Raw genomic sequence first — 11,523 nt, 5'->3', positions numbered from 1 at the left:
AGCGGGGGAGGGTGCGGTGGGTCGGCGGCGGCGGTGGAGCGGGGGAGGGTGCGGTGGGGTCGTCGGCGGCGGTGGAGTGAGGGAGGGTGCCGGGGGTGCTCGGCGGCGAGGGGATCTAGCGAGGGGGGATAGCGATCGAGATGGAGGGGGATCGAGATCGAGTGTCCTCATGAATACTCAATATTTTTTCATATTGAATATGAAAAAATATCATCAAATTTGAAAAAAATATTCATGGATTCAAAATGTGCCCATGAATTAAATTTAAAAATATTCATGAGTTCGAAAAATAAAAATGATAGTAGTTTTGCAAAAAAAATATAGTAGTGGCGCACTGTTTGGTAGGTGCACCATTACTAGTTAAACTAGTAATGGCACACTGTGACCTGGTGCGCCATTAGTATTTCTGGAAAAATTAAAAAACATATATTAGTAGTGGCGCACCGTGGGTCTGGTGCGCCATTAGTGTCTACCACACTAATGGCGCACCAGCTCATGGTGCGCCATTACTATATAGTAGTGGCGTACCACGTTTCTGGTGCGCCATTAGTGGCCATATCATCTATAGCCCTTTTCCTAGTAGTGCAACCATTGATGCGGACTCCAAGAAAGAATTGCATCCAGGTTGTAAAAAGAAATATTCCAAGTTGAGTGCCACCCTAGCGCTTCTCAGATTTAAAGCAGCAAATGGTCTATCAAACAAGGGATTCATAGAGATGTTAGGTATTTTCAAAGAAATTCTTCCGGAAGATAATGTGCTCCCTGGAAGCACGAATGAAGCGAAGAAAATTGTTTTCCCATTGGAACTTGAAGTACATAAGATACACGCTTGTGTGAATGATTGTATATTTGTATCATGGTGAGTACAAAGATTTGCGTGCATGTCCCGCATGCAAGCATGCATGATACAAGCGTAGGAGAGCAAAGGACAAGTACAAATTGGACAACGAGATCAAGACAGGAATCTCTTTCAAGGTTGCTTGGTACTTGCCTATAATTCCAAGTTGAGGCATTTGTTTGCAAACCCTAGGGAGGCAAAGAGGTTGTGGTGGCATCATGATGAGCGAATTGCAGATAGGTTTATGAGGCACCCAAAAGATGGGGATCAGTGGGAATTAATCGACAACAAGTATGTAGACTTTTCCAAGGATCCTAGAAGTATAAGGCTCAGGGAGTGTACTGACGAGATGAATCCTTTTGGCGGTATGAGCACCAATCACAGCACATTGCCGGTGCTTCTGTGCGTATACAACCTAGCTCCTTGGCTGTGTATGAAGAAAAAATACATTATGATGTCAATGATTATCGAAGGCCCAAAGCAAACTAGAAATGACATCGACATTTACTTTCAGCTACTGGTGTCAGGACCCTGATTCCAAGTCACATCGATCTAGCCGGGAACACCTCATATCACTTTGCATCCTCACGCACGGTATTCTCACGGGTGTCGCCTTACCATGGCCCAGGACCATTTGCGCCTTTTGGCTCACGTATATGATAGTGTCGCTAGCATCCATATGACAGAGAACCCGGGCCGACATGACTACTCATGAACCCAAAGTGGCACTAACTTACGGGGACATGCATACATGAATCAACATCGAGCATGTCGGTCAACAGCGTGCGAATCCGGGCTGTAGCACTGGGCTAACAGGACTCCGGGAACCCGGGCTGTAGCAGGCTAGGCAGGACTCCGGATGTCACCGCGTGACATTTCCCCGAAGGGACAGACACAGGAACGAAGTGAAACACATGCCGTCTAGTCAAGTGTTCAGGAGCAGTAGTGCGGGGCTAGCAGGACTCCGGTGAACCGAGCTGTAGCGGACTACCATGGCTCATGGAAGCACAAGACTACATTTCCCCGTATGAGAGGCTACCAAGGATAAACAACTAGGTTGTCGGATCCCACACATACCAAGCATTTTAATCATACACACAATATGCTCGATATGTGTAAATACAACATGGCATCACAACATAACTCTACGACTCAAGTATTTATTCATTAGGCTCCGAGGAGCGGGATAACACAAACATGGGTCTCATGACCCAACATTTAGAGCATACAAGTCAAAGCACATGCGGAAGCTTGACATGTCTGAGTACAGACTTCTACAAATGAAAAAGACTGAGAAGCCTGACTATCTACCAGATCCTGCTGAGGGCACAAGATCGTAGTTGACGTATCAAGCTAAACGTAGAAGTCCACGTGGAACTACTAGCGAGACTGAATTCTCTCTGCAAAACATAAATTAAGCAAACGTGAGTACAAATGTACCCAGCAAGACATACATCAGAACTAACTACATATGCATCGGTATCAACAAAGGGGGTGGAGTTTACCTGTAGCAAGCCAGCTTTGACTCAGTGGCTAACCTGAACTACGATTGCAAGTAACTCTTTTGAGGTGGCGCACACGAGTCCACATATTCACCATACCAATACACCACTATGGATCCGCTCCCGTCTTCCTACGAGAACGCCATCCATAGCACTCACGCTTATCTTGCGCATTTTAGAGTATCCACTTTCACTTGTCTATGAACTATGCAAGGGGCCCAAGTTTCCATATCCGAGGAATCCGGCTATTCGAATAGATGATGATAACCCTGCAGGGGTGTACTTCTTCACACACGCTCTCGCCACTTACCACCATGTACACGTCGTGTATCTCGGCAACCTTCAAGCGGAAGTCTGGTGAGGGAGTCGGCCACGACCTGACAAACCACACAAGTCTCTAGTCTAGGTTTATCGCCTATTCGGGTTCCATCCTCAAGGAGATCTGGCCAGGGTGTCGCTCACGGCCCCAAACGATGTGTACAGGCTTCCCAAGCCCACCATCCGGGTTCCACTTGGTACACCGGGGCACTGTGCCTAGTCTGTCCCAAGCCCACCTATACCGGGTGCCACTTGGTAGACTACTAACACTACCTACAAACACCAGAAACTAGTTGCAACTCCTGGATAGAGATCAGGTTGATTAATAAGTCGAGAGAGCTTGGAGCGCCCGGAGCCCAATGTGTGGTAGTAACTGTTCATGGATCACAAACACAGAACTCAGTTCCTGAGGACGGCTCCAATGAGACAACTCACCATGTACTCCTACATGGCCTCTCACCGCTACCTTTACCAAATCGTGTTCACACACTTAGCTCTCAACAGTAGGACATGTTCACAACTTTCCAATTCACCCCCGATGAATCAGACCTGACACAACTCTAAGCAATAGCAAGCATGACGAACAAGCATGAATGAGTAGGCACATCAGGGCTCAAACAAATCCTAGTCATGCTAGTGGGTTTCATCTATTTACTGTAGCAATGACAGGTCATGCAGAGGAAAGGGGTTCAACTACCGCAGCATGTAACAATTGAATCGTTGTTGTCCTAATACAGTAAAAGAGAGCAAGAGCGAGGGAGTGGGATTGTATCAGAATGAACAAGGGGGTTTTGCTTGCCTGGCACTTTTGAAGATAGTATAGTTCTTCATCGGTGTCATCGATCTCATCGTCGGAACATCGTCTACTGAGAGGGGACAATTACCGGCAAACAAGGAAGAACGCAATCAATGCGATGCAACAATATGATGCATGATCATGACATGGCAATATGCTGTTGATTGAGCTAATGCAACTAGCAACAAGTTAAATGGAGTTGGTTTGAACACTAGGTTCAAATTCAAATTCCATATGTGCTTTCTTAAATGCCATTAATTCAAATTGTCATATACAGTGGCTGTAAGTTGTTCAAACATGCATGAGAATGGTACAGATGGTTAGATTGAATTTTTCTGATAACTTTTCATATATAAAATATTTCATTTGGAGCTACGGTTGATTTTCTATGAATTTTTGAAGTTTTAAACATTTTCCGGAATTTTCTAAATTATTTTAAATCCAGAAAATGTTTAACTGCGTCAGCGTTGTGCAAGCATGACGTCAGCGAGTCAACAGACCCGGTCCAGGTCAAACCTGACCAGTGGGTCCCACTCGTCAGTGTCACGGTGCTGGTTAGGGTCGCTGACGTGTGGGCCCAGTCAACGGCCACGTCAGCGGGGTCAACTCAGGCATGTGGGTCCCGCTGGGTTTTAAACTAACTTAAACAGAAACAAAACTGGGATTAAATAGGGCATGGGGCCCACTGTCAGTGGCACATAGTTTAGTTAGCGGGGTGATTAGCCCCTAATGACGGCGCCACGTCAGCCTCGCCGGAGTTCAGCCGGCGGCGACCAAAGCCGACGACGGAGACGTCGCGGGGAGCACTACAGGGGACGGTTTCGGCTGCGGTCGGTCCCGTTGGAAAGCTGGCACTCGGCCGCATCCAACGGTGCAAGCGGGGTTGCTGGGAATGGCGTGTCGTGGCGATGGCTGCGGGCAGAAGCGGTGGCCGGAGTTGGGCTCGAGCGGGTCTGGGGCTCTAGTGCTCAAGCGAGCAAACATAGTGGCTAGGCAGCCTCGTGGAGGTGCCAGGAGCGTGTCCATGCTCCTGGAGCGAGCAGGAGAGGCTTGGGAGCGCGGGCTCGCCGGCCATGGCGGACGGCGGCCTCGGGTGACCGCGGGGCTATGGCTACAGGGCGGGAGCAAGCAAGGGGTCAGAGGGGAAATGGTCAGTAGCTCAGCGCGGTTCGAAAGAGGAAGTCATGAAGCTCGGGGAGGCAGGGACGACGGCGAATCGGATGGCAGCATCCGGCGGCCACGGACGGGGAATAAAGGTCGCGGCGTCGTCCTCGGGTCGTCCGGCCTTGCGTTGGTCGGCGGAGAGGTGCTTGGGGTTGGAGCAGAGCACGGGGGCACGGAAACGACTCCTGGGGAGCTTTGTGGCCATGCTAAATAGCGGCGGTGGTGACGACTACGCTCCGGCATTCGCAGGAGGGAGAGAGATGGGGATGGGATGAGTGAGCGAGGGGGAGGCCGAGGGGATTCAGGGGGCGCGTGGCGTTTCTAGTCGGTCCGGGGCAAGGCAGCAAGCAGGAGGTGGCCGGGCGCGTGCCGGCGTGCGTCGGCCACGCGCACTGCCCACTGGCGCGAAGAAGACGACATGGAGGGAAGGCTACTGGGCTGGGCCAGCCAACTAGGCCGCCAAGTAGGTTTGGGCCAGGTAAGCTCTCGTTTTTTCCCATTCTGTTATGTTTTTGTTTTATCTAATCTTTTGCCACTGTTTTGAATTCAAGCAAATTCAAACAATGCCAGAACACTTCTCTGAATATTTTATGTCCCTCAAAGAACTTCTCCAAATGAACATAAAATATAACAAAGCATTTGAAAATATATTCTTTATAATATGAATATATATTCAAATTCAAATACCATAGTGATTTAAATTCAATGCCAAAATGATTCCTTAAAAATGTTCACTATTTTTGGTTTAGACCCAAACCCATGTCAAAAATATCAAACATTAATGTAGGCCATTTTGGTTTCCCTGAATGCAACTTTAAGGGTTCTTACCCTTCTTTTAATTCAATTTTGAGGCTTTCAGAATTCCCTCAATTCCAGTTTCTTGAATTAAAACATGATGCATGGATGCAACTCACTGATGCAACTAATTACAAAGCAGAATTCTAGGGCTGTGACAACTCACCCCCACTAAACAAGAATCCCGTCCCGAGATTCAAGACGTGAGGTAAGAAGACAGAAGGGACACAAAGCTAACACGATCTTCATGATCCAATTTCCCTTCTCGAAGATGTTGATCCATTGCTTCAAATTCATCTTGGCGTCTTTGCTTTCGAGATCTTCATCCAACACGATGACGACAGAAACAAACTCTATCGGAAAGGATCATTGAAGCTCTTCATACCAGGCTAATGGCAATTCACAGGAAATGGCATACTCAGTTTTGGAATGGAACTATGGTTATTGAATAGTCGACAAATGGAAGGCACAATCCGACTGATACCGAAGATATAACCTAGTGTCTGAGCATGCTCTCAATAACTTTAGCATTTCAATATTCATCAGGGTTTTACCAGCATCTATGCCAAAGATCTTGGCAATAGTTCCTACTACCACGATGAATAGCGATGGAGGATGCAGATACAAAGGAAGACAACACCTTCTCAGATTTTACCTTGACGACGCCAAGGAAACAAAATCCGGAGGATCGACCGAGAGACATTTAGCACTCCGCTTCTAATGTTCTCCTTGACGTTCTAGGTACCACGATCATGCTTAAAAGGATCGACATGGCCATCAAGTAAAGGTTGGACTTCGGAATACAAAGGATCCATAAGGAACAACTTCTATAATAAGTCACTTGAAATCCTCATGGAGACGATGGTCAACTTGCTCAATCAAGATACTACAATAATAGGTCTTCCAACTAGGTGTGTCAGCCAAAACATCAACCTTGCCAGAACATACATCATAGATCTTGGAAAGGTTCCAACCATCATATCTGCCTGAGATTCAGATCTGGTTGGTAACAAGATATTTCATACAGCATGTCTGAAAAAGAAAGTTTGCAACACAAACTAATGAGATGACGTTGCGAGATTCTCGGGAAATGAGCTACGATAGCAAGCTCCAAAACATGAGCTGGTTCTGCTACACATATGTGAATACATTGTTCCAGACAAGCTTGACCACAAAGTAGTCTTATAATGAAACACTACCGAGTTCTGATTGGGAACCATCATCGAGGATATCGGAGTCTTGTGCACGATCTAGAATTAAAAAAACAAATTCCTTTTCCTTGAGCAAATCAATCAGTGGCTTGGGGTGCTAGGGAATACATATGGGGTGGAGGTAATTAATCTACTAAACCGTATTATACTTTGCACATGCATGACTGACTTGGGACGATTCCAGAGGAAGCAAAACTAACTCTCTCAAATTCACGACGGCAACTTGCATCGAATGCACATGAATGAGAGGAAGTCACTTCTTTCATTCAAACATATACTTCATGAACGAGGCACGAAGAAAATGCTTACACAAGTTTTCAACACTAGGTTGATGTTCAACATGAATCATGGGGGAGACAAAATGTTGTTGATGGGCTTAATAGTAACTCATCAGAATTTCCATATCACTGGACCTCCACCATCATGTGAACACAATGACAGCATTGGTCAGACCAAAAGATGTAATGGTGTATGCTCGAGGGATGAACCACGAGTAAGACAACGTTACGAACATCGTTGGTTCTGATTTGACGTGACGATAGCCCATACTCAAGTCGAAATTTTGATAAGACAATAGGTCCAACAACTAATCACGAGGACCAGTCGATGAAGATATCTGTCGGAGTAATGGGCCAACCCGAGCCCTAGAACCATACAAGACATCGGGGCAGGCTGCACCCCTCAACACCCCAGGACGGAGAGCCGCCTTCAAGAAGTCCACGACGAGACGGCCGACTGCCTGCTCATAGCCGAGTCCCAGGGACGACTTCAGAGTAAAGCCGACTCCTGACTGGCGACTTCCGGGGAAGCCGGCTCTGGGGAGTCGGCCTGCGACTCTGGCAAAACCCCATGACCTCATCAAGAGGGACGGGGCAGGGGAGTGGCTACAGCAAAGCCCACCCCCACCCCTTACCAAGGGTAGGCATGGCCACAGCAGGCCGTACCCCAGAAGATCTCCGTGCGGTGTGGCACTGTTTCCATGCCGGCCCTGACATCAGCACCGGAGGGCCGAATCCTGCGCCCACGACGGCTTGTCCGTACAGCCTAGAGGCAGGAGGCCCCACCAGTCAGTGAGACCTTAGGAGACGGCAGGAAAACCACCAGTCGGACTCATTGAGAGCCGGCCCCGGGGAGTCGGCCGAGCCCTCCCCTGGGGCCCACGTACCATTAATCAAGATGTGATCACCCGCCAGGCGGCGGGGCTGTTGCCACGACCTCATGATCAATCCCGCGTCATCAGAAGCACGGCTATAGTAATCAGCAGCCAGCAAAACCCGCACGCGGCGGATGCGGCCTGTCGGCCCCATACCTGGCCAGCCGGCGGGGCCCCCCAGTCGGCGGGCCCCAGCAGTCAACGGAGAAGACGAGGCCAGAGGCACTGATGGCTGGGCCCGCGTCTAGCCGGATTACCATTGTACCCCTGGGGGTAGGCCTATATAAACCCCCCAGGGCACCCATGCAAGGGGTTGGAACCCATTAGCTCTAGACCATATCAGATAAAAGGGAGAGAGCTAGCCTTGCCCTCTCCTGCCACTAAGAAACAGCTCAACGAGCAACCGTGTAAACACTGTGCCATAGTTATCATGCGGAGACCCCGCAGAGTAGCAGTAGGGGTATTATCTCCCCGGAGAGCCTTGAAGCTGGGTAAGATTCACCGGCGTGTATGCCTTCGCCTCATCCCGTTTCCAGGCACCGGCGACGTTCTACTCGCCCCCACCATGATAAGCCATCCTTTGGCATATGTCGCACCAAACCCCCGAGATTTGGCACCCACCGTGGGGCCTGGTGCACCGCCGTCCGGAGACCTGTTCTGCACGGGAACCCTTTTCCTCCCTAGCGAGCGCAGCCAGCCAGGCACGCCAGACGGAGTTTGCGCCGACGCGCTAAGCGGCATTGAGATCGCCTGCGCAGCCAGCTGCTTGGCCGAGCTTGTCGGCGAGGTCCGCCTCTTCGATGAACCTGCATCCAACGCAGGCACGGGCGGGTCCGAGAGCATCCTCGCGGGGCTCCTCGATCAACTCCACATTTCCGGCGAGCCCGCCGTAGACTTGGAGTCTGTAGGCTCCACCGACCCGATGCTAGTCGACTCCGACACTGCGTCGCTCGACGCGTTCCCCACCAATGTGGTGGTCTACGATGAACCTCTCCCTCGCGTGGAGGGCGACGGAAGCACCGTCACCAAGGTGCTCGTCTTCAACCATGACGAGATCCCCGGCGGAGGAGCGCACGACTCCCTCGGCGCGTCACTACAAGACCTAACTGCGCCCATTCCGGAAGACGCTGACGCAGAGACGTTGGAGGCATGCCGCCTTCAGCTCGCTGAAGGCGCGAAGAAGCTAGCCAGCATGAGACACTTGTCAGAAGCCTACCAGCGGGAGATGGATCGCGCCGTTGGCGGTTCACCGGCCCCGGTAGGGCCCAGCCGTGTTGGCGCGGTCCAGCAGCGCGGCGAGCCATCGACAACCTGTTTGGGGCAAGCCGCCCTGTGTACGCTACACCAGCGGAGAATATCCGAGCCGCCCAGGCAGCAGCGGACGAGCTGGACAATTTAGAGGGCGAAGACTGCCGCCTGATGATGGAGCGAGTCCAGCGGCTCCTCGACGCGGCAGCCGCGCAGAATGAGGCCGGCTGCCGCACGGAGGCGCCACAACGGCCAAACGATGACCTTCACCGAGATCAAGCCGCGACGTCTCGGACGCCGACTAGCGGCGCCCGAGGAAGAAGAGACAAGGAGCCGGCTGTCAGCCACAGTCGGACTCGCATTACCATAGAGCGCGACCGAGACGGCTGCCCGAGAGCAGTGGAATGACGGGACGGCTGCCCTCCTCCTCCCCCTCGCAAGGAGAGGCGAGTCTCCCCGCCACCTATTGACCATCCGACTCTCGGCGACCGCCTTGGCCGTAGAGAGGGAGTCGGAGAAAATGACGCCCGCCACCAGATCGACCGACTACACCGGTCCCTGGCGCTGGAAGAAGAAGATGAGCTGGGTCCGCCTTGTTTTGGGCCCCGCATTCGGGGCGAGCCCTTTCCCAGAGGGTTCATACTCCCAAGAGACACGCCCAAGTATACCGGCTCCGTGAAGCCGGAAGACTGGCTAGTCGACTACTCCACGGCTATCAGCATAGCAAACGGCAACAAGCATGTTGCCGTAAAATATGTTCCGCTCATGCTTCAGGGCACGGCCCGGACATGGCTGAACAGCCTGAGGCCCCGGAGCATCAACATCTAGGTTAACTTCAACGAAGCGTTCGTCCGCAACTTCACCAGCACGTACAAGCGTCCCCCCAAGCCTTGACAGCTCTCCTTTTGCGTGCAAGGTCCTGACGAGTCGACTCGCGACTACCTCACGCGTTGGGCTGAGCTCCGGAACTCCTGCGAGGGCGTGCACGAGGTGCAGGCCATCGAGTACTTCACAGCCGGGTCTAGAGAAGGCACCCTCCTCTAGCACAAGCTCCTCTACGACGAGCCAGAAACCCTCAACGAGCTGCTGATCATAGCAGACAAGTACGGCACGGCCGACTCCTCCATGAAGGCGGAGATTCAAGTCAGCACAACTGGCAAAGTGGCCCCTCAAGCTCCAAGGACTCCGGCGAGAGACGCCAGCCGGCGACAACCGCAGGGCGACCACAAGCGCAAGGCCCCGCAGCCGGCTTCCAGCAGCCGGCAGGTCGCGGCCATTGAAGCCCAGCAGCCAGATGGGCAGCCTCCGCCCAAGCGACATAAAGGAGGCAAGACAAACTGGTTGCCGGCCTTCTCCTATGAGAAGACCCTGGATGGACCTTGCAAATTCCACAGCGGCGCGAAGCCGTCGAATCACACCACCCGGAAGTGCCACTGGCTCACCAGGATCGCCAAGGGAGACGGCCTCCTGCCTCCCCTGCCTGCCGGGCAGCCACCTCCGCCTCTGCCCCAGCAGCCGCCACTAGCCGGGTGGTCAGCACGGTCATTGTAGTGGAACGCAAGGAGGAAGGCAAGGCACTACCTATCCAGAGACCGGTATATTACCTGGGCGAAGTACTGTCGACCTCCAAGCAGAACTACCCCCACTACTAGAAGATGTGCTATGGCGTACACTTTACTGCCAAGAAATTCAAGCCTTACTTTAAAGAGCATCCAATCACGGTGGTCTGCACGGCCCCGCCCGCCGAGATCATTGGTAGCCGAGATGCTTCTGGCCGAGTGGCCAAATGAGCCATAGAGCTGGCTCCCTACACCATCTACTACCAGCCCCGCACCACCATCAAGTCACAAGCACTGGCCGACTTCCTCGTCGACTGGGCCGAGACCCAGTACCTACCTCCAGCGCCCGACTCCACCCATTGGCGGATGCATTTCGACGGCTCCAAGATGCGCACCGGCTTGGGAGCCGGCGTCGTCCTCACCTCTCCTAAAGGCGACAAGCTCAGATACGCACTGCAAATCCATTTTGCCGCCTCCAACAACGTCGCTGAGTACGAGGCGCTCATTCACGGGCTCCGGCTTGCCAAAGAACTTGGCATCCGCCAGATCTTGTGTTATGGCGACTCGGACTTAGTGGTCCAGCAGTCATCTGGCGACTAGGACGCGAAAGATGCAAACATGGCGAGTTACCGTTTCCTCGTGCAACAACTCAGTGGGTATTTCAAGGGAGGCGAATTCCTCCATGTGCCAAGAAATGACAACGACCAAGCAGACGCCTTGGCACGAATCGGCATGACCCGCCAAGCAATACCATCCGGCATTGCCCTTCAACGCCTCCTCAAGCCGTCCGTCAAGCCTTCACCAGAATTAGACTCCATCTTCATACCGTCTCCTCCCGAAGACGTCGGATCCGACTCCAGAGCTCCGGCGGGCGGCAAAATGATTTCGGCAGATGGCTCCAGAGCTGCCACAGTCGAGGCCGGCCCAGGGACTGCGGAA

Source organism: Triticum dicoccoides, chromosome 7A (assembly GCF_002162155.2).
Source record: "Triticum dicoccoides isolate Atlit2015 ecotype Zavitan chromosome 7A, WEW_v2.0, whole genome shotgun sequence".
NCBI lineage: Eukaryota > Viridiplantae > Streptophyta > Magnoliopsida > Poales > Poaceae > Triticum > Triticum dicoccoides.
This window is presented reverse-complemented; position numbering follows the sequence as displayed.